The 21,091-nt window shown below is 43.3% G+C and overlaps 1 long non-coding RNA gene across 5 annotated transcripts in view; it reads right to left on the bottom strand.

Moving 5' to 3' along the window:
* LOC110352708 (uncharacterized) overlaps positions 1 to 14,528 on the bottom strand; it is a 73,950-nt gene extending 59,422 nt beyond the window's left edge. For 3 of the 5 annotated variants that reach the window (XR_011808186.1, XR_011808184.1, XR_011808182.1), the window contains exons 1-6: positions 14,318 to 14,528; positions 12,312 to 12,530; positions 10,356 to 10,442; positions 7,417 to 7,619; positions 4,867 to 5,153; positions 1,048 to 1,156 (exon numbers count right to left, since the gene is read on the bottom strand). This is a non-coding gene — a long non-coding RNA (uncharacterized lncRNA). Of the gene's footprint in view, positions 1 to 1,047; positions 1,157 to 4,866; positions 5,154 to 7,416; positions 7,620 to 10,355; positions 10,443 to 12,311; positions 12,531 to 12,635; positions 13,037 to 14,317 lie in introns of those variants that run through there. The other 2 variants (XR_011808183.1, XR_011808185.1) reach the window with 2 other exon arrangements.
* Positions 14,529 to 21,091: the final 6,563 nt, after the last annotated feature.

The following is a 21,091-nucleotide window of genomic DNA, read 5'->3' on the forward strand; positions in this document are numbered from 1 at the left end:
AGGACAGAAGAGAGCAGGAGGTGTCAAGGAACCTGCTAAATGCTGAAGAAAGCAAATGTAAACAACAAAGAGCAGAGGCTTTATAAAGAGCCACGTAATGGGATAGATATGCCAATTTTGGTAATAATGGCAAATAAACCCTGGAAAGGATGATGATAGGTGTTAAAGAATAATCTGCAATCTATCTCTCTTCACTTCCACTGGACATAGTCTAAAGCTCAAGATTTAAGCACTTGCTTAATGTTAACATCATGAATAAGTTAACTTAGCAGAAATGTAAAAGCAGCATACAGCAAATCAAAGGAATAATGCATATTGTATACAGGTGACCATGGGTAAGACTCAAAGGAAATAAGACCACTTATGTTAACTGGAGGGAAGCGAAGTCTCAGGTGCTGCTGGGGAGATGAAAGGGGAAGGGCACAGAAATCAGAGCAACACAGGCCAACACAGAGGGCAATTATTATAAGGGTTGGAAAAATACAGTACAGGAAACTTGTTCCAGTACCCTTCCCCTGTGCTTCCTGCTGCCGCTGATGATGCTGATGGCACACTTCATAGCTAACTGTATGCTTCTGCTGAGCTGCAGGGCCTGAACTGCCATCTGAAAAATTTCCAGCAGAATGTGAAGATGCCGGAGGACATCTCTTAATAAATAAATAATTCATTAACTTTGACTAATGCAACCAGATAGGTGGTGCAGCAAGCCCTTTGTTTGCAATTAATATGACATGGCACCTGTTTAAATGACTTACATCAGGGTTCACGTCCCCATATATTGCTAAACCAATTGCACTCTACTGTAACTCTTAGGGCCAAATTTTACACACCACGTAAAGTGAAGGGCAGGGAAAAAAATCTGCCTTGTTCCCATAAGCAATTGAAAATTTGCATTATCTCCAAGAGATGTACCTGTTTGTGGCTGGAGGGGCACAGCCTGAAGCCCAGGTTACAAAATGGGGCTTTCAGTAACCTGCAGCACTGAGAATGTGCACGTGCTGCTTTCACAGAGTAAGAAAAAGAACTTTTGTGAATGTTGAAACTTACTGTTACATTGATCTCTTTAGATCCTTCTTGTTCCTGAGCTGACCTGTTCACTCAGGATTCACCTGTTGGCCAGTTAAGTAAAAGCAAGAGAGCAAACCATGGTCCTTCTCTGCAAAAAGAGAAAATAAACTCTCAGTTTGTCTGATGCAACAGAAGTAGTGGGATTCAGTGCAGAGGTATGCAGCTAATACCCCATACCCAACCACTGCTGAAATTTCTGCAGCTGAAGTATATCATTCACATTTTTAAAAAGAGGAGGAGAGCATAAATTTATCATATCCATAACTTTATAGTTCTTTTCTGTCTACCACTTGCTCATCTAGAATGAAAAATATCTTTCTCATGTACATCTCTGTGTCTGTTCTCCTTTTGCACTTCACAAGAACAAAAAGGATCTGTCCAGTTTGCTGTGCATTGTGTATGACAGGTGTTTGAAGGGAAAGCCAAAGTGATCTCATATGTGCCTGTTCTTCCAAGAGCACCTATACTGTGTCAACCTCAGGTGGTGGTGAGTTTTATGTTCTGCCAAGCCACAGATGGACAGAGCACACCTGCAGTCTTCAATGGTTTTACTTCTTGAATATCTTAGGACAGCTTTGGTTCACCTATGCCTGGTGCTTATGTCTAGGAAAATGGCCCCAAGCATGGTGACACACATCAGCTCACCAGCCTTGCCTCTTCAGCCCAGACAAACACCCAACAGGGTACCAAGCCACAAACATTTGGTCCCCGGGTTTGCGCGGTGGTGGAAGAGTTATTCAGGTAGACCTTCTCAAATGCCAGAGCTGTAAAGCAAAGCCATAATGGACTCAGGGAGCTGCTTTATCAGTTTAATAGCAGGGACCATGGGCTTGCTTTCACCTCAGTAAGAAGTGATGAGCCCTCAGGCATTTGCTTAAGATCCTATCAACCATCCTGGCAGGTAGCAACTGATTAGTGCCAATCTAAAAGCAGCTTGTGCAATACTATATCTCACAGCTATATTCACTCTGGACTTCTGATGTATTTTATTAAGTATTCCTTAGAGTCACTTACAATTTTCCTGCATGAGCTGTAAGGTCAAAGTAAAAACTAATATTCAGAATCCTAATGAGTTTCCTTTCCACATTTTTATTTTAATGGCGAGTTTGAAAAGGTCAAAGCAAGGTAGGATTTTAGGAAATAATTGTTTAGAGTAGTCTCTGGGTTATTGTGTTTCATTCAATAGAATGAAAGAGAAGGACCTGGGAGTGATGGTGGACAGTCGGCTGAATATGAGCCAGCAGTGTGCTCAGGTGGCCAAGAAGGCCAACGGCATCCTGGCTTGTATCAGAAACACTGTGACCAGCAGGGCTAGGGAGGTGATCGTCCCCCTGTACTCGGCTCTGGTGAGGCCGCACCTCGAGTACTGTGTTCAGTTTTGGGCCCCTCGCTACAAGAAGGACATCGAGGTGCTTGAGCGGGTCCAAAGAAGGGCGACGAAGCTGGTGAGGGGCCTGGAGAGCAAGTCCTATGAGGAGCGGCTGAAAGAGCTGGGCTTGTTCAGCCTAGAGAAGAGGAGGCTCAGGGGTGACCTTATTGCTCTGTATAAGTACATTAAAGGAGGCTGTAGAGAGGTGGGGGTTGGCCTGTTCTCCCATGTGCCTGGTGACAGGACGAGGGGGAATGGGCTAAAGTTACGCCAGGGGAGTTTTAGGTTAGATGTTAGGAAGAATTTCTTTACTGAAAGGGTTGTGAGGCACTGGAACGGGCTGCCCAGGGAGGTGGTGGAGTCACCATCCCTGGAAGTCTTCAAAAGACGTTTAGATGTAGAGCTTAGGGATATGGTTTAGTGGGGACTGTTAGTGTTAGGTTAGAGGTTGGACTCGATGATCTTGAGGTCTCTTCCAACCTAGAAATTCTGTGATTCTGTGATTCTGTGATTCATATAAGTTGATTATGCAAGATGCTAGATTTTTATTTGATCTCCACATCAATATTTTCATCTGATTATCTTCCATTCAGCTGCTATGCATGTTATATCTACACTTTATATATACACTTTATTCCAACAAATATTCTTCCATCATTGTGAGACCATTTTAAGGTCACTTTTATTGATGTTCAAAGCTGAAGCCTGTAAATCGATGTCCCAGAAAAAGATCCAAATCACATTCTCTGTGACAGGATGTCAATTACTTTAGGTCTTCAAATACTCAATATTTGTGCTAGGATTTTGAATACATCCTTGAATATAGGGTTCACTGCACAATACATTTCACTGACTTTGTGAGCAGTTACTCCTAAAGCCAGGCAGAAAGCTGAGTGCAGTATCTAAGCTCTGTTTCACAGAAATGTAAAGCCCCTTTTTACTCTTGGATTTGAACGGATGAATTCTACCTCTAGCACAGCTTGGCATATCTTTGGGTGTCCCCGGATTAAGGGGTTTTGTTCTGTACTAAAAATGATGCAGCCTACTTTTCTCCTCAGGACTCATCACTGCAGTATTGGACAGACTATTTACTTTGATGATTTTCTTTCACAAAGTTCCCAGGCAGTGGAAAGCAAAACAACAGAAGCAAGCCAATGAAAGCATAACTCCATTCATCTTTAGCCAAATAGCCGCTAGACCCAAACTACTAAGGAATGCCCAGTCAGTGATCCCCTGGTACTGCAGAAAGGAAGTCATTAAATGAGGGTCATTAAGTGGATCAAAAAAAGCATACGGAGAAGGGAATGGAGTCAGTCATCATTTTATCGAAATGTTCTTATGCTTGTCTCTAGGGCTTCTAAGAGATACCTATCTTGCTGCTACCGAAGACCATACAGAAGATGCCATTATGAAAAATTTTATAAGAAGAAACCTGAAAAATCTCTTCTCATTGCTTGTCAGGGGCAGGAAATGTCTGAACTCCAGTAAAATCCATAAGAAAGAAGCATTTGTGTATTGCATCAGATCCATCAACTGTATATTGCTCTAGTCAGGATAGCCTGCTGTTGCCTCTAATCTGTCACTATGTTCAATTTATCCAGCAAGGGGTCACTTTGGCTCATTTCCTTGGTTTTAATCATCTTTGCTTTAGTTTCATCAAATAGAGAATGTGATAGGTACATAGATGCTGAGCAACATGACTGACCCGTAACTCCAAAAGACTCAGGCCTTCTGATAATGCTCTTTTTATTTAGCTTTGCTCATTTAAAGATGCAGCCACCTGAGAAGAAGCCCCTGAGTTTCATTATTGTGTATCCTTGGAGATGGCACAGCTTTGCTGTTATACAGTCCCAAGTAGGCATCCATACAAAGCACTGCTAGAAGTAGCACAGTTTTCCCCCAGTACCTGCAAGACCTCAACAGATTGGTGACCTCAGCTGGCTGCAGCACCAGACTTGGAAGGGGAAGCTGGTTCTCAGGCCTGGGACAACACTGCCTGGTGAAGACACCTCCTTATGACCCAGAGGCCAGGCACAATACCAAGTGTCCACTGAGAAGTCCATGTCTCACCCTACATGATGAGGTTCTCCTAGTTCACTGCCTGTAAGGTTTTCTACTGAGATGTCTGTCTTAAAAGCTTCTCTTCTCTTTGTCCCTGCCATGGGGATATATTTTAGCACCACTTTGGGCCAAATTTCAGAAAATAAGTCCTATAATGGCACCAGCTACTTAAGCTGGGGAAAAAATGTCCCTGTGGTTATACACAGCTTCCTGAACTCCCCTGGACTGTGGCTGGGAGGAATTGCACAGATGCTCATTTGTTGCTAAGTGTCATCTCCTCACCTGCAATTACAAGCCATTTTTAGAAGTTTTCTTTACAGAGACAAATAAGGAACTCAAAAAAAAAAAAAAAAAATCACTCCACTTACCTGTGCTGTTTAGAGCTTCCCTAAATCTGTCCACCCTTGTGGGGGAGGTAAGCCATGAGATACTTTGGCACGCACTCAGAGATTTCATAAGGTGAGAATGTGGATAAGAACAGTAAGTGCCATTTCTCAAGTAGATCCGAGCAAGACCAGACACTTTGCTGCTGCAAACTGAGGTAGAGCCAGCGATTTCAGTCAGTAGCACTCAGCCAACAGACACGGGGTAAACGCGTTGCCACTGGTGTCCAGTCCATGAGTCATCTGCTACTATCCCCTAGGCCTGCAGTGAGCTGAAAATAGATCTAACAATATGGAGGAAGCAATATGGGAAGAGAGGCAGAAAAATCTGACACGTAATTGCTTGCATTATATCACATACGTTCATGTTGACTTCAAGGTCACTTAGCGAAGCGTTGGCTGGGTAGGTCTCTGGCCCCAGCAATAGTCCTCCCTCAATATTAAGCACAATGCTGAGCCCATTACACCACAGAGTCTTGCATCTATATTTAATCTACCACCTCATCCCAGGTCAAAGTGACCCGTAACAGACATTAAAAATAATTCTACGATTAAAGCGTATATGCTGCTCCATAGCCTGCCTCCCAGTTCATGCACTGCCCCTTCTGTCAGCCGTAAGCTCGGTTCCCAGCCCTTGCTCATGAGTCCCATGTGCCTACATTTTTCAGCATACCATGCACATTAATTTTATGAGATCTCTGCATAGGTCCGAAAGTCAGTCTACATTGAATCACTTACATTAACAGGTCCAACAGCACATGCAACCCAACTTTTTTGTAAGCTTGCAAATGTGTTTCTGTGTCTGTTTGCCCTTTTACCCTCTTCATTTAGCTAGTTATGTGCAATTAAATTAACGAGTGAGACCTCCTGAGTCCCAATGCTGCAATTTTGACTGAAGAGCCAGGCTACACTGACTTCATCGGCTTGCTCTGTTGTCTGGCCTTGAAGGTCTGCTCATCTGCTCCAGGAATCTGGCCTGAAACCTTGACACTTTCCTCCTTACCATGTTCACTTATATGATCCATAAAATCACAAATGTGAATGAAAAAAAAGAAAAAAAAAAAAAGTTGTTTTAAGAACTTTGAAGTAGCTGAAATGTATTTACAAGCAGCAAACAGTTTTTGCAGGAAGAAAAAAAAAAAAAATGGACAGACATTTGGCAATCTTATGTCAAGTAACCAGGCACTGGTGCATTGTGTACAAAGAATACCCACCTGAGATGAATTTCATTTATTGGTGAGCTTTGCTTTTACTAAAGAGGAAAAAGGGAATCTGAGAAAGAGTTAAGAATTTCCTCTCGTCTGATTACTGCTGACCTTCCATTAGTCACTGAAAACAAAATGGCTTGTAATGGGATCTTGTGGTTTCTATCGCTCTACAAAAGCCACTTTTACGAGGTCGCAGCTTGATGACTCTGATGAGTCACACCTCATGAAAAAAAATGCATGAATTTGTGAGCAGTAAGCTCTGGCGGTCAGGGGATGTGAATGGTCCCCCCAGGTCCCCCTCGCAGGGAACCACTGCCAAGGGCTGGCGAGCAGGATCTCTGCTGGTCTCAAGGGCAGTCCACAGCTGCTGGGGATGCTGGACTGCTCACAGGGGGGTGAAAGGCTCACGCACTCCGTGTTGGGGAGCACAACTGGAGCCATATATGCAAAAGGGTGAGGAGGAACAGAGGCTGCTTCTCAGCATGTGTTTGGATTTATTTGCAATTGACCACATCAGATAGCACAGCAACCATTGTAAAATTGTTTTCCTGCATCTAACTACAGCCTACTATGGCATCCAAAGTAAATTTTCCTAATGTCCAGACAGAAAGAAAATAGACCAAAAAAACCATACACATCTTGCTGCCACCAGCACCATCAAAACCACCTCTGAACCATACGCTACCTATAGGTTTGGGGTAAGCAGTACCATGTATATTGAATTTATTGCATGCATCAAGTAGAATAACCACAAGTAAACGTTATCACATAAAGTAGAGTCTGGTATCCATACCTAGCATACATATCAGTTGTTTTTTAAATAAAGAAATGTATTTCTCCACTACTCTTATGTAACATATTAAACAGGTGTGTTTGTTTGGTTTTTTTTAGGGGGAACTCAATACATGAACATCTCAAAGATCAACCTGCAAGAAGCCTTGAGCTATTTAACTCTTAAGGAGAGCTCCAAATACTTTTATAAGTGTCAGTCATGAATTCGACTGATGCCTGCTGGTGACAGAAGAATCAAACCAAAGGCTGGTGTACAGTCATGCTGGTACACACTCATGCAAAGTAAGCAGAAGAGTTGCTTAAAGCATTAATGATAATTCCAATACATTTAGTATAAGATTGGTTAATGGATCATTCACAAATTGACCTTCCATTTTTTAATACGCATTTGTTCTTCACAAGTATTTTCTGAAAAGCTTTAAAAAAAAACACAAACAACAATAACAACAACAAAAAAAAATCCTTCAGACTCCTTTTGTTCTGAACTCTCTACTTTACAGCTAAAAGTTAAGAGCCATGATGTGTGGTGACTCACCTGTTGTATGGTGTCTGCTCTGTGAAGTGATCATTAGGAAACTAGAAGATCAGAGCTGCAGAACTGTTTGGTTGGAAGAGACCTCTGGAGGTCACCTGGTCCAACCCTCCTGTTCATCTCCTTCTAGATGGTGAAGCATGATTTTCCCTTCGTCCTTCTTCCTTGGCTTAGATCTTCCCTCTGGCCTCAGAGGCTTGGGACACCTGGAGGGTAATTTTAGCAGTACAGACTAAGGAGGGAAGGCACTAAGTACCATTGCCTTTTCCATGTCATTTGTCACCAGTTCCCCTGCCCCATTCAGCAGTGGGCCCATGCTTTCCCTTCTCATCCTTTTGCTGTTCCTATGCCTGCAGAAGCCTTTCTTGTTGCTCTGCACATCTCTCACCAGATTCAATTAGGCCTCAGCTTTCTGAAACCTCATTTCTGCAAGTTCAGATATCATCTCTACAGTACTCCTGGGTGACCTCCCCCTGCTTCCACCTCACTTGCTTCCATCTGAATGCACCTCAGCACTGTTTGCACATCCATACAGGCCTCCTGCCACCCACACTTGATTTTCTGCTTTTTGGGATGGACTTGAGGAGCCAGCTCTCCTGGATCCCTCTTCTATCCAAGGCCATAAACCATGGGAATCTTCCAAGCAGATCCCTGAAGAGGTTGAAATCTGCTCTCCTGAAATCCAGGATTGTGGTCCTACTTTTTGCCTTTCTCCCATCTTTTAAGATCCTGAACTCCACTATCCTATGATCACAGCAGCCAAGGCTTCCTCCAACTTTGATATCTCCAACCAGTTCTTCCTTGTTTGTAGCATCAGGTCCCTGTTCACAGTTTGCTCTACAATCACTTGATTTGTACAATACCACTTTTGCTCTACACCTTGTGCAGTAACGCTGCCCTGTGCTGATGAGTACCTCCCTGTGAACATTGGTTTGAGTTTGCAGCACTGACAGTAAAAGCTGTTCTCACTAGGTACAAATGCCAGGAAGCCACATGCTACATCACTTTGTTTCCTGACAGTACCTATATAACTCATAAAATTAGATTTTTGGCACAAATCAACACCATGGAACTGACAGGATATTCTATCATCACTGTTTAAAACGTGATGTTTAGTCAAAAGTATGCCCAGTATATCATCATAACACACACACATACACAAATGAATATTCCCTTTAAAGCTCCTTTTTTAAAATATCTATCTAAGCTTGGCAAAATACTAAAATCAGCATGCTCAAGCCCTCTGCCTAATGGAAGGTTAATTCTCATAAAATCGAGATGAATGTTTGCAAATACCATTTTACAGCCCTCATTCATCTCTACAGTGAGAGACTGAATACTCTTTAAAATATCAGCTCTGCAACACTATCAACAGAAAGCAAGGATTTTGGCTGCCCGAACCAAAATAGCTAACAGAGCCTTAGTTTCCAAGGATGGGTACTTAAAGCTCTTTGAATATGAGACTTTTTTAAAGGCTTCTGAACTTGGCTTCCCAAAAAACAAAGGCAATGAAAATCACTAAATAGCTTTGAAAAGCAGCCTGTAACTTCAGTGTTGCCTGATTTTTAACTGTTGAAAATTGGAACCTCAATGTTATACTAACACATGTTTTTACATTTTCCCTAGAAACAGATGGAATAATGTTGCTCATGCTATGCCAACACCATGTTGTTACAGAGTCTTTATTAAAATTGCTTCAAGGCAAAAAGCTGTATGCACAAAGGCAAGGGGTGGGGAAAGTTGGCAACTCATTAAGATTTTCAGACTTGAGTTGTTTAACACTCAGCCAGCACCGTGCATCATAAATAAATATCCATAACTTCACAAGGCGTGGGGAGGCTGTGGGCATTGCTGGTTGCTGGGTGAATTGAGCCTGGGAGACCCTTGCCATGCAGAAGGGAGCCAAGACAGACAACAAATAAAAAGGAAGAAAATGAAAAGGGAGAGCATGTACAAAATGAAGAGAAACTCGACACATTAAATTAGAAGCATGAGAGAAATGAGATTTAAAGGAAATAATAGGATTGAGAAATTAACGTTATATTTTCCTTAAATCCAGGGGGAAAAAAATCCTTCCTTATCTTCCTCAGAGATTAATCCCAGTACTGACAAACTTCACATATAGAAGATAGGCATCTGTGTGTGTATACATATATAAATATGTCATGAATATGTGCTTCTAAAACATGATCCAAAGCCACTGAATTAGATGGAACGATTCCAATTTGGCTTTAGTGGGTTTTGGACCAGGTCCTCAAACTTTTCAGTTTTGAAAAAAGAAAGGGACAATCAAATGCCAGATTAATTCCTGTTCTGAAAAATCAAAGTTGAGTTACCAACAACAACAAAAAGCAACAAACAGCTTTTAATCTTCCAACCATGTAAATGCCTTCAATTAACTAACATTGATTTCCCTTTGCCTGTACTGAGAATTTTTATGTCCCAAAATGAAGCAGTAAAAACACTTCCATGATAACCATAAAAATCACTGGAGGGAAAATAAAGTTTTCTGTTTCATTACCTTTTCTGTGTGGTAATCAATTACAAAGGAAGAGCAGTGCAGGTTCAATTAAGTAACTAAATAAAAAGGAATTAAAAGCCACAGGGGATCTTTATTTTACTTATGTTAAAGTGGGGTCCGACTCCAGGCCTCATTGACTTGGTTGTAGTATATAATGGGGTTTAATTTCTGTGAACCGGTCTGTCAGCATTAGCTGATCATAATTAGGAAAATGGGGTTAGAGAAAACAGAGCTACTGAAAATAGCTTTTCCCAAGTGTAGCTTTCTCTCCAAATGGGATTATCCTGAGCATTCAGCACATTGCAATATATAAATGAACCATTTGGCAAAACAAAGGTGCCTCCTTTGAAACACGGGACACAATTCAGGAAAACACTGGGTGCTCTGTCCCAGTTCAGTAAGTGTGTGAGCGCATGCTTACCTTTAAATGCTTGCTTAGGTCTTCCATTGACTCGAGGATTAGCATGTGCTGAAAAAAGCCCTCAGTGTCTTGCAGAACAGCAAGTTCCTATTAAGTCGTGAGAGATTCATTTAAAAAGGAAATATGATTTTTTTTTAGAACTCAAAAAAAATAGCTGTGGATTTGGTTTTGGGTTTCTTATTTTGAAATCTTGGCTCTTACTTTAGTCAAACAATTATCACGACTTTATTATAGGCAGTTAGCTTCACGTGGGCAAAAATAAGACTCCTGGAGACATACACAATATAAGACCTGTTCAGATAGACGAATGGAAAATTTAAGAGGGACTGGCACGTAGGGGATGCTTTGCCAATGAAAAGCGTGGCTCTCGGATTCACGTTTACACAGATGCCAGTGCATACACACCTGCAGAAATAATCACAGGAAAAATGGGGATTCCACTGACACCCACAGCAAAAGCCTGAGAGCCTGCAATGAAGCCATGGTTTCATCCATGACCTGTACGTACATTGGCTGGGACTTACCACCTCTAACTCCAGCCACTGGTTCCAGGCTACACCAACCGTGTGTGTGTGTGTTTATGGGGAGCACCTGGAGAAGGAGCCACTCCACCAACCACAGTGGGGTGGGCTGTCCCTCTGGCAACACATGCCAAACCAAAGGCACCAAAATGCCTCTTGGTTTCCCCTCGGATCTCAAACATCTCTACCCCTCTGCAGTTCATCACCTGTCCCTTCAGCGGGGCTCCATGCTGCTGCAGCCAGGTCTTGCTCCCTCCACATCCACCAGCTGAGGAAGGCCCGAGGGCAGGAAAGCACCAGCATCCCTCTCAGGCAGCTGGCAGTCCACCAAGCATTCCACCTAGCCATTTAAAGCCAGAGGGAGGCACGTCCCATCATGTTTCAGAAGGAGCAGGCACACCTTATGTCTCACCAAGAGCTGCCCCTCCAAAGGGCAAGGATTTAAAAGCACTCTCACAAATCTGCTTGCAGAAAGATAACTCAGTGTTTCTCATAAATCAGGCCACTTGATTTAACTGCCAAGATATTCAACAAAATTCTTTTTTAGGCTGCTCATTTTTCATTGCTTCAGGCTACGTTTAACCAAATAATCTTACCATAAATCTGGGCTCCCACTGCCATTCATTATGAAGTGAGCCTTGTTTAGAAGTTCTTAGAATCGGTACATTCCTCCTGAATGACAATCCTCAAACGTCTTTCATTTCAAAAGGAGCAAAATGGAAATCGGTTCTTCTCCAAGTTTACCAGAAGGGCAGCCAAGCACTGATGTTATACAGTAAGATCTCAAACTGGGAACTAGGCAGCTATTTTAATCAGTGGACTTATTTCACGTCTGTCAAGGACAGTATATTTAGAACTGGACAAGCTGTTTCTTCACTGCACCCATAATCTTAAAAAAATGACCCAAGCACCGCATTTCTCAGATGGGTTCTTTTGCACTTTGGCAAACCCCCATGAAAGAGCATTTAGATAACACTCCAGCTATCAGCAGGGCCAGGATTTAAAAAGTGCAAAGAAGCATCCCCAAAGTGTAGAGCCAGAGCCGTTGTTGCTGTTTAACCAATCATAGCTATTTAATCAAGTCTTCTGGGCACCGTCAGATCATTTGAGTGAATCACTCAGGTCAAGGCACGAAAATAAAATAAGTTCCTTTATCACCTCTTATCTGCCCAGAGTAGAGTGTATGTGAAAGTGATGTAAGTGATGACCTCTGTGAAACTGAAACAGCAAACGGCAGAGGAAAGATCTCCTGCTGCACTGAGGCAGAGCTTTTCTAAGGTACCACTTCCCAGCCAACCCATGCAGCAGCGCAGTAGACTGCCGGTGTTTCCAGGAGAGCCTAGCCCCCTGTTTGGGCATCAAAACCAGCAGCAGGATTGCAGAAAGAAGCTCGGACCAGGCTTCAAAAAGTCAAGGTAAAAAGGCAGGTACTTACCACTGTATCCTCTTCTATGTCCTCTCAGCAGCAGGTGGGGAGCTTGGATTTGGGACCTCCTGCAGTCAAAATGCAGTCTCAGAGCCCTTTGGACTTGCATCCTGTTGATGGCAAGGCAGTGAGAGCAAGGGCCGTGCTCTGCATCCATGTCAGCAGACTGTCTGTCCTTTAGGGGACTTCTCAGCACGCCTTTACAAGTATACGAGTAACAAGAAAACACTGGAAAAAAAAACAAACAAACAAACAAAAAAAACACTAAGTTGTGAGTTTGGGTCTCTGATATGCTAGTGAATGAAGCGCTTAGCAAGGCTGAAATTAAATTACCTGTTGCCCACACAGCACCACAGACTGGGGACTGCTCCAGACTCTCTCCCCACAGCCCTTCAGGGTGCCCCACACCAGCCATAGCACAGGACCACCATGGAGCGACCCCCAAAGAGACAGAAAATTCAGGAGAACTCAAAAGAAAAAACAACCAGCTGTGCCTCCTGCTCTCATCACAAGCTACCATATGCTCTTTCCAGAATCTTGTGAGAGATTTTTCTTTATCACCAGTGCCATACCCCACAGTGCCTTTTGCCCTCCTTGCCTGCACGAGTCACAGCTCTGTAATAACAGGCACTGCTCACCAGGGCCAGACCCTCTCTGTACAAAAGCCCAGCAGAGTGACGCCACATTTTACTGCTGTTGTAAACAGCAGCTTCAAGGTCAAGAGCTGAGGTCCAAACCCATTCCTCCTACACCCACCAAACCTGAAGTTGTTTTAAAAACAGTATTTCACAGGAAAAAAAAAAAAAAAAAAAAAAAAAAAAAGAGCTATAATGCTGATAAGACTTGCAAGCTAGCAAAATACCATTTCCTCCATTAATGCCTGTAGAGTTCTAGCATTCTTGCCATAATTTGCATGCAGATGTACCGTAGGTACTGAGAAAGAGATTGGAGACTCAGAAGCAGGAAATGACCACTTTCTAGGGTACAGAGTCAGCTTGTTTTGTACAAACCGTCTGGCTTACTAAAACAGACTTGTCTTAGACTTGCCAGCCAAGCGATATGAGCTACTGATGTACGTCTGGAAAATATTTATGATAAAAATTATGGTTGCAGGAAGAATAGCAAGTAAGTAGCTGATCCAGCTGGCATGCAAATTGGGCACAATGTTTATCAGCACAAATATGTTCATCAGCACTACCACCTAGTCCTTCTGGAGAGCAGCAGGTACTCGGAGATCTTCATGACCCTTGAGTTTCCTAAATGATCATAAATATTATTTCCATCTTATGTAACACAGGAGAAGGCGTTTGACCATCTGTTGTACAGCTTGACACAGCAGCATCAGGGCTCTTGCCCTGACCCACACTGAGGTGGGAAACGGGTCACTTGAAGCCTTTGATTTCAACTTTTAGGTATCGACAGACTCACTGTGCAACCAGACCAACTTATATGTCCTTAGGAAACCAGGCTAGTAGCAGCCTGGTAAGGATCCATAGTCTTGCCTGGCTATTAAATAAGATAGTCTAGGAATCACTATATTGGAGCACACCTTAATGCTGCTAAAGGAGGAGAAACCAGCTCCCAGCCATCCAGCCCATATTACTGGGTAAAAGTTGAAGGCAACACCTGGTGAGATCTAAAAAAAACAGGATCTGCTTCAACATTTGACCTCTCCAGGAGTGTCCTGAGACCCACTCTGCCAGTGAAACCCAGCAGAGCACAGTACACTTCCAGGGTATCTGTGCTCTCTTGCTAGCCTAGGAGACCCCAGCCACACTAGTTTTTCATTGTAGGTTTTCCAGCCCCATGGCGATCCTACATTACACTGTTTTAAAAGGGCCAGATCACCATGTGTCATATCACTGAAAAATACAAATTGTCTCTAAATCCATAAATGCTGTGCTCAGTTTCTTGATGGGCAAGGTCTGTCATTGTGACCTGGTTCCTTGCAACCCCCCAACCCCATTTCTGTAATATAAGAGAAAAAAAAGCTCCCTATCTGATTTCATACAAACCTTATTTCTTTGTTTCAGCACAGCTTGGACAGCTTCAGGATCCAAGACCGGCTTTGTGCCCATCCTGCTCAGGCTTTCTAGAAATGACTTTGTTCCAACGTGGGTCATTCAGACTGTGGGATAACTGGAAATTTCAGTGTTTATTAGTTTTCATTTTCAGCACTGAGTGCATTTTCAATGTTGACTCACAGAAGTGATTTTTAAAGGAATAATTGCTTCCAGATGTCATGCATATTTTCCTCTGAAGGAATACTGCAATCTTTGTTAAGGTTACAGAGCTAGAAAGACTGCTTTCCCCTATCTGAGTGGCTCTTTTGAGAGGAATTGGGAACCCTACTTGCCCCATGTAGAACCTACAGATGTAGGTAGGAGTTAGGACTAAGACCTCTGACATAGACACTTATTTGGTATGACACACTCTGTAAAGAAGAAACATTAGGCATGCACCCACAATACAACTTTTGGTTTGCTCTATAGTGAGAATATTGTGTTGGGGTGTTTCAGTACAGCCCGTGCAAAGACATCAAAAATAGGTCTTCCTAGAAGACCTAGATCTCTAATTTTAAAGGAACACCCTCATACTAGATGCAAACACACTTCTGCTAATGCCAAGTCCTCCTCAACTTCAGTGTGAAAAGAATGGGAAAGGACAGAAATACTCAAAAAGGAGGCACAGGGAAAAAAATCTGCCACTGGAGACATGCTCAGTTTTCATTGGTTTCAATTCCACTTTTTCTTTAGAGAGCTTATTTCTGGTCTCTTTCTCTCTCACTATTAAAACATATGCACACATACCAGGGTAAGGGAAAGAATGTACATAAAATAATTCAAAGATAAGGTCAGAGCACAGAAATACAGTTTTATCCCTGCTGGGAATCTGTAGTTAAATTGTCCAAACACTGAGAGCATGCTCTAAGTTATCCCTGAGCACTTTCATAGCAGCATTTGGGGGTGATGTGCTTACAAGAACTGTGCTGCTGTACTATGCATTACTTAATGAAGGCTCCTGATTCCGTTATCCTAAATTTCCAGTTCCAGAAGGCATTATGTCTATAAACATAACTGCTTGTTGAAAGACAGATGTGTTCTACCCACCTGGCACAAAATAAGCGTGAGGAGGATTTCATGCGAGGCCCATTAAGCTGGAGGAAGGACGGAAGGAGATCACCTGCTTCAGAACATGTTGAAAAGGCCTCATTTGGACACAGGCACAGAGCAGCTGAAACACTCATACAGAGAGGAAAATGGCAGATGAAGACAGAATATTTGCAGTTTGTTGTTTGTGAGGTCCTGCAGGTTTGTTTCAAAAGAAGATTGTAGGGTAACCAACTAAAGTTGTTGCAAATTACTGGAAAATGCTAATCGGCTGAAAGGTACATGACACCTTTGAGGAAAAAATCATTCTATAACTTGATAGCAGAGAATTTTAGTAAGATTTAAATGCTCCATTTCAGCCTTTCTGCAATGGAACAATCCTTTTTCTATCTTGAAAACATTTAAAAAACATTCTGTGAAATACAGTAAAATCCACTACGTATCATTAGATCAGCAAGCTTTATGAAACTTTTTGTTTTTTTCCATCCTGCATCAAGAAAAAGAAATGAAATTGCAAACCTTCCCACAAAATGAAAAATTAAATGATCTCACTGCTTTACAACTAAGAGTGGGCGGTGTTGAAAACTACTGTCCTAATAACACAGGACAAGACTGACGGCACTAAAAAAAGGGCTAGAAAAAATACAGCTAGAAATAAACTGTCCTCTGCATCAGAACGCTCCATAATAGGTAGGAAAATATGTCTCTTTTCCTACAGAAATAGATTATATGGAACACGATCATTTTGTATACAACACCTACTTCAGAAAGGCCCAAGAAGCTGTAATACTCAAAATTAGAATACAAAACCAAACTTGTGTCCATGTTCAGCTAAACTCTGAATTTCATTCTACTACTACTAGTAAGTACACGTTAAAATATTTTGAAGAATGGAATGGAACACAGGTTTAATATAAACGGTTAACTGGTAAGCCCTGAAAACATCCATGAAAATTTAAGTCTGTGTGTAAAGATCTCTTGAGCAGGACTGATTTTCTGAACCAAATTAATTGTAGTCGAAGCCATAGCACATACAAAAAGCTGAAGTCCCCCCAAAACTTAGCATATTGTTGTGAGCAGGCAGCAACCACCAGATCTGCACCCCTAAGCACACATGGTATTTTGCTCTCTGAGCTCTAAATAACTAAATTATTAATGTGAGAGAGATTATAAGTTAAGCTTTCAACTAGTTGATTATATCAAAGAATTACTACAGATGGTGATGGAGCCATCTATTATCACAAACTGCCCGATGGGTCTCATGACATTCTCCTATGTTCAGCTCTTCATATCTTCACCAAGACACAGACAACTTTCTTAAACCACATCTGAAGCCCTTAGATATCTCTTTACAATCTGCTGAGACCTCAGCAATCACCAAAATGAGGTTCCAAAATGTAATGTTTTGCCCAGGTTGAAGAAGTCCCCTATCTCACCTGTTTTGTTGAAAAGTTCTATTGCCTCCAAAGTACTAAGTCTCAGCACTGCAACCTGGTAGAGGCTACCACAGTGAGGAATGTACTTTCTGGCGTCCCCACAAACTCTCCCAAACCTGATCAGGCCATGAATCTGACAAAAAATAATTACACTTCACACATATCCAACAGGCCCTTAGCTCAAAGTGCAGGGCCAGAGCCTCTGAAGTCCAGCTACACGAACATGCTGCACAGCTCCTCTCTCTGTAGGGCACAGCCACAGACTACCCTATAATGCACAGCACGTGGCACTGAGTTTATGCAGGACATAATTTAATCTGATTCTTTTCATCCCTATATTCCCTAACACTTGAGTGCTCAACTTCATGATCTTCAAGTTCATTAAATTTTACTTGGACATCGTATGAAGTACATCAAGCCACCCACCGAGCCTTCACACAAAAGTATTAGAAAAAAATCACCAGGCTACCAAAGCACTCCTTTAAATATCTTCATTTTAACTGAAAGCAGCATAAATAGCCTCAAAGAGAACTTTGAGGAAATAGGAGTTTCCAAAGGAGTTAGACATTAGGACAGCCTGTGTTGACCATAGCTCATCTCGTGTAAGAGGTACTTGCTCCACGCTGGAGATGTGCAGAGGTCCTGCAAGCACAAGCGGTGCCTGGAGAGCCTGGGCTGTGGCTCAGTACTGGGGAAACGTGCTGGTTTTGCACTTTCTAAATACTACTCTTTACTTGTTATTTGAAGCTGCACTAACAGGCATTTCTGCAGCAGCTGGCAGAGGTACTGCGTAAAGACCCAATTCAAACTAATGGTTAGGTTCATTTTAGAAATGTGTCTTCACTTTAAAATAGGACCAAGTCTTGACAGCGCCAAAGTCTTGCAACATGACTAATTTCAAATGGCAGAAATCCTACGAGATCTGATATTTTGCAAGATTTCCCATCTACATGCCTTCCAGCTTGAGAAGCAATTCAGAACCACAGCTATAGGCACGCATCCAGCTACAAAGATATGACATGGACTAATCTCTATTTTAAACCCTTCTTCTCCTCCATTTGGTAGCTCCATTATGAAACATACTTTTTTGGCTTTGAAGCTTCTGACTCTACCACTGTGTGTTTGGAGTTGGTTTCTCTTGGTTCAGCTGGGAATTAAATACTTTATGACCTTACCTGGCAATTAGCTTTCCTTGCTCATCTAGTTTCCCTGAAGAGCAAGGGATTAGCAGGGCTGGCAGCTGGTAGAGAGGAGAGGTCACTCCCGCTGGTGGAAAAATCCCTCTGGGGCCTCCCTCTCTCCAGCTGTGACCTTCAGAGTCCTATTCTTACTGTAGCAGATCTCAGAAACGCTCTAAACTTGCACTTGCTAAGACTTCTGTGGTTTGAGCACTGCAAAATGACCAGATTGAACCATTAACGTCGCCAGCACTCAAACACCTTTTAAAATGAACAACATATTCCAGCTCAAGACTGATGAATATCTTAAAATATCCTTTGATGCAGTATAATAGCAGCTTGTTTAAACAGAGTTAGTTTGGTGTGGAGATTAGATCTTTTTTTATACGATGCTGGACACAACAGGACTTCAAAATCTGTGTAAACCTCTAAGCTCTTCTGCAACCCAGTAGATTAAATTGCAGATGAGTGTAACAGTCCCAAGGATGTGTCAATGATTCAGTGCACCATGCTCTGAGCAAACAAGCCTGGGGCATGATGCATTCCAGTGGTCTGACAACATCCCCAAGCCGTGCAGGGAGCAGCCACACCATTCATTTCCTGAGGACGTGGTCTCTGACCTCTGCAAGATCCTTCTCAGGTTCCCCTCCACATAGGGACCACTCCTCCCAGCACCTCTCATGACAGATGGTTGAGAGACCAAGAGGGAGTCCTGTTTTTTGTGCAACGTGATCTTTCGTACACTGAACTACCAGCGCTGCCTAGTAAGTTTGGCTTCCCTGAGCTATTTGGCAGCCCCTCCAAAATCTGCATCAGGGAGAAAAGCTCCCAACACTGTGCAGCTGCCAAAATCAGTGTCCTATCAGTGGTGGTCCCACAGCCTTGACCCCCAAGCAGCACCTGTCACAATGAGAGGCAGTGGGTGGGAAGCAGGTCTATGACCCCACGAGAGAAGGCTGCATCACCTGATCAGACAACAGGATAAGCATCAGCCTTATTTCTGATATTTCCTTGGATTTTGTGTCTTGGAACTTGCCACCAAACCTACTCAACGTGCTAGTCTGCACATGCAATTTGTAAGATTATTTGCAGTTTCTTGCTGCTGGAGAACGAACACAATGTATTTGTGTCCTGGTGCACATACATAATTAAAGACAGCAGAAGCACTTTTGACCAAAGGCTGCTGCAGCCTGTCCTAGGGCTGATTTCCAACCCTTCCCAGGACAGTTGCACAAGTTGTTAACATAAAAAAAAAAAAAATACCTCTGCTGATTTGTATTTCGTAAGATGCCAGCTGCCACTGGGGCAGCACACATGTGGTCCAACGCAGGGGGCAGAGACCCAGCGCCAGCCTGCCTGGAGGACCAGGTCTGCTGGGTGCCAGCACCCACACCAGTGGCTCAGGAAGGCAGAATGATGTGGATACTCACTGCTCTGTCCCCAGGGAGGAAGTAGGAGGCACAACAGAGAGGATCCCAAGCTGCAAGCCGCAGGGGGGATGAGGAAGGCCCAGCAAGGCCAGGCTGGAGGTGACCCCACAAGGCCAATGGCCTTGGCCACCTCCGCCTGCAGAGGACATGGATGGGCTGGCTGCTGCTCCCCTCCCCAAACCACCTTTGTTAGTGAGTGTTCTGCACCTTCCCCTCCCCAGTATTGCAGCATGTGGCAGCAGGAGCATTGATTGGCACCTGAGGGAAACACTTGGCCCTGCTCCAAGGGGTGAGTCTCAATGAGTTGGTTGTTAGAGAAAGCCAGCAGTGGCAGCCCAGCATCAAACAGTCCCGTCCCCCCCCCCCCAACATTGCACTTTTCCTCCTCTTGTTTTCCTGTCCTCTATATCAATCCATTACTTCCATCTGCTTCAAACCAAATGTGCCAAATAAAAATGGAGATTTTCTTCTTCTTCTTCTTTTTTTTTTTTTTTTTCTAGAGCAAATTAGGCAGCTGGAGGTTACATCTCTTTTGAAAATTGACAACCCATTACCAGGCATAATGCAAAGCAGTTGGCTGCACACACAGTCATGCAATGTTTTGCTGGGCTGATGCAGCAAAATCAAGGAACTTGTGCCTTGTGCCCAGCTGCAAATGCCGGCAAGGCTCCAGAACGCCACCAATTTTACAACGGCTGTCACACCAGAGGAGCTTATCCTCCCAGACAGTGGAAGTGCACAATTAGGTCACATTAAGCACTGAGAAAATACCACAGCGGTTCCACACGACAACTGAAAGCGAGCAACAATGGGAAACAGCTCCTGGCTGGCAGGAGCACTCTGGGCATCGGGACATATTTTCTGTTAAGCACTTGCATGTGAAGGATGTGGGTGCAGGATGGGAGCAATCACCCGGGCAGAGGGAGGCATGATGCTTTCCCACCAGGCAGTGAAGCAAGACAGCGATGCACAGTGCACGGGTAGCTTCATCCCCAGCGAGTCGCTGCTACCCTGGCATGCACAGAAGCAGAGGAGCCAGATCCCTGCCCCTCACTGCTCATTTTGGTACATCCCTGGTTCCTCCAGGAGGGCTTACTTCAGGGTCAGAATGAACACACTGAGGAGCAATGCTCACAGCTGGGGCTTCAGTCTTAGGTAGGGTTCTTTTGTCCATACAGCACCAAGCACAGTAACTGGAGCTCCCAGTCCTACCACAGGAGGAAGAGCATCTGAAGTCTCTTTATCGTTGCACCTACTTGCTACAAAGCCTGTCTTTGGGCAGAGGTGGAATAGCAAGGAGAACACAGCCCATTCTGCTCACAGAAAGCCTCTTGTGTCCTATCAGCATCACCTAATTACGCTTGGTTGATTTCAGCTTTGAAAAGCTGAAATGAAAGGTGGTCGTTGTGTTGGCTCTTAGTGTAGTTACAGGTAACAGGCAGCCTGTTGCACAATGTTTGGTGCTCACCGCAAAGCTATCGTGCTGAAAAGTTTCTATTCCACTGCCACACCAGTGCTAGTTATTAAAAACATAAATAGAAGGGTTTTGTGCAGGACCTCAAAAACAGGGCAACTCTGTATGGAGGAAAAACTACAGACACCTTCAACACTGTGGAAAATGCTGGCCTGTGTATT

Source organism: Anas platyrhynchos, chromosome 3, assembly GCF_047663525.1.
Source record: "Anas platyrhynchos isolate ZD024472 breed Pekin duck chromosome 3, IASCAAS_PekinDuck_T2T, whole genome shotgun sequence".
Classification (NCBI taxonomy): domain Eukaryota; kingdom Metazoa; phylum Chordata; class Aves; order Anseriformes; family Anatidae; genus Anas; species Anas platyrhynchos.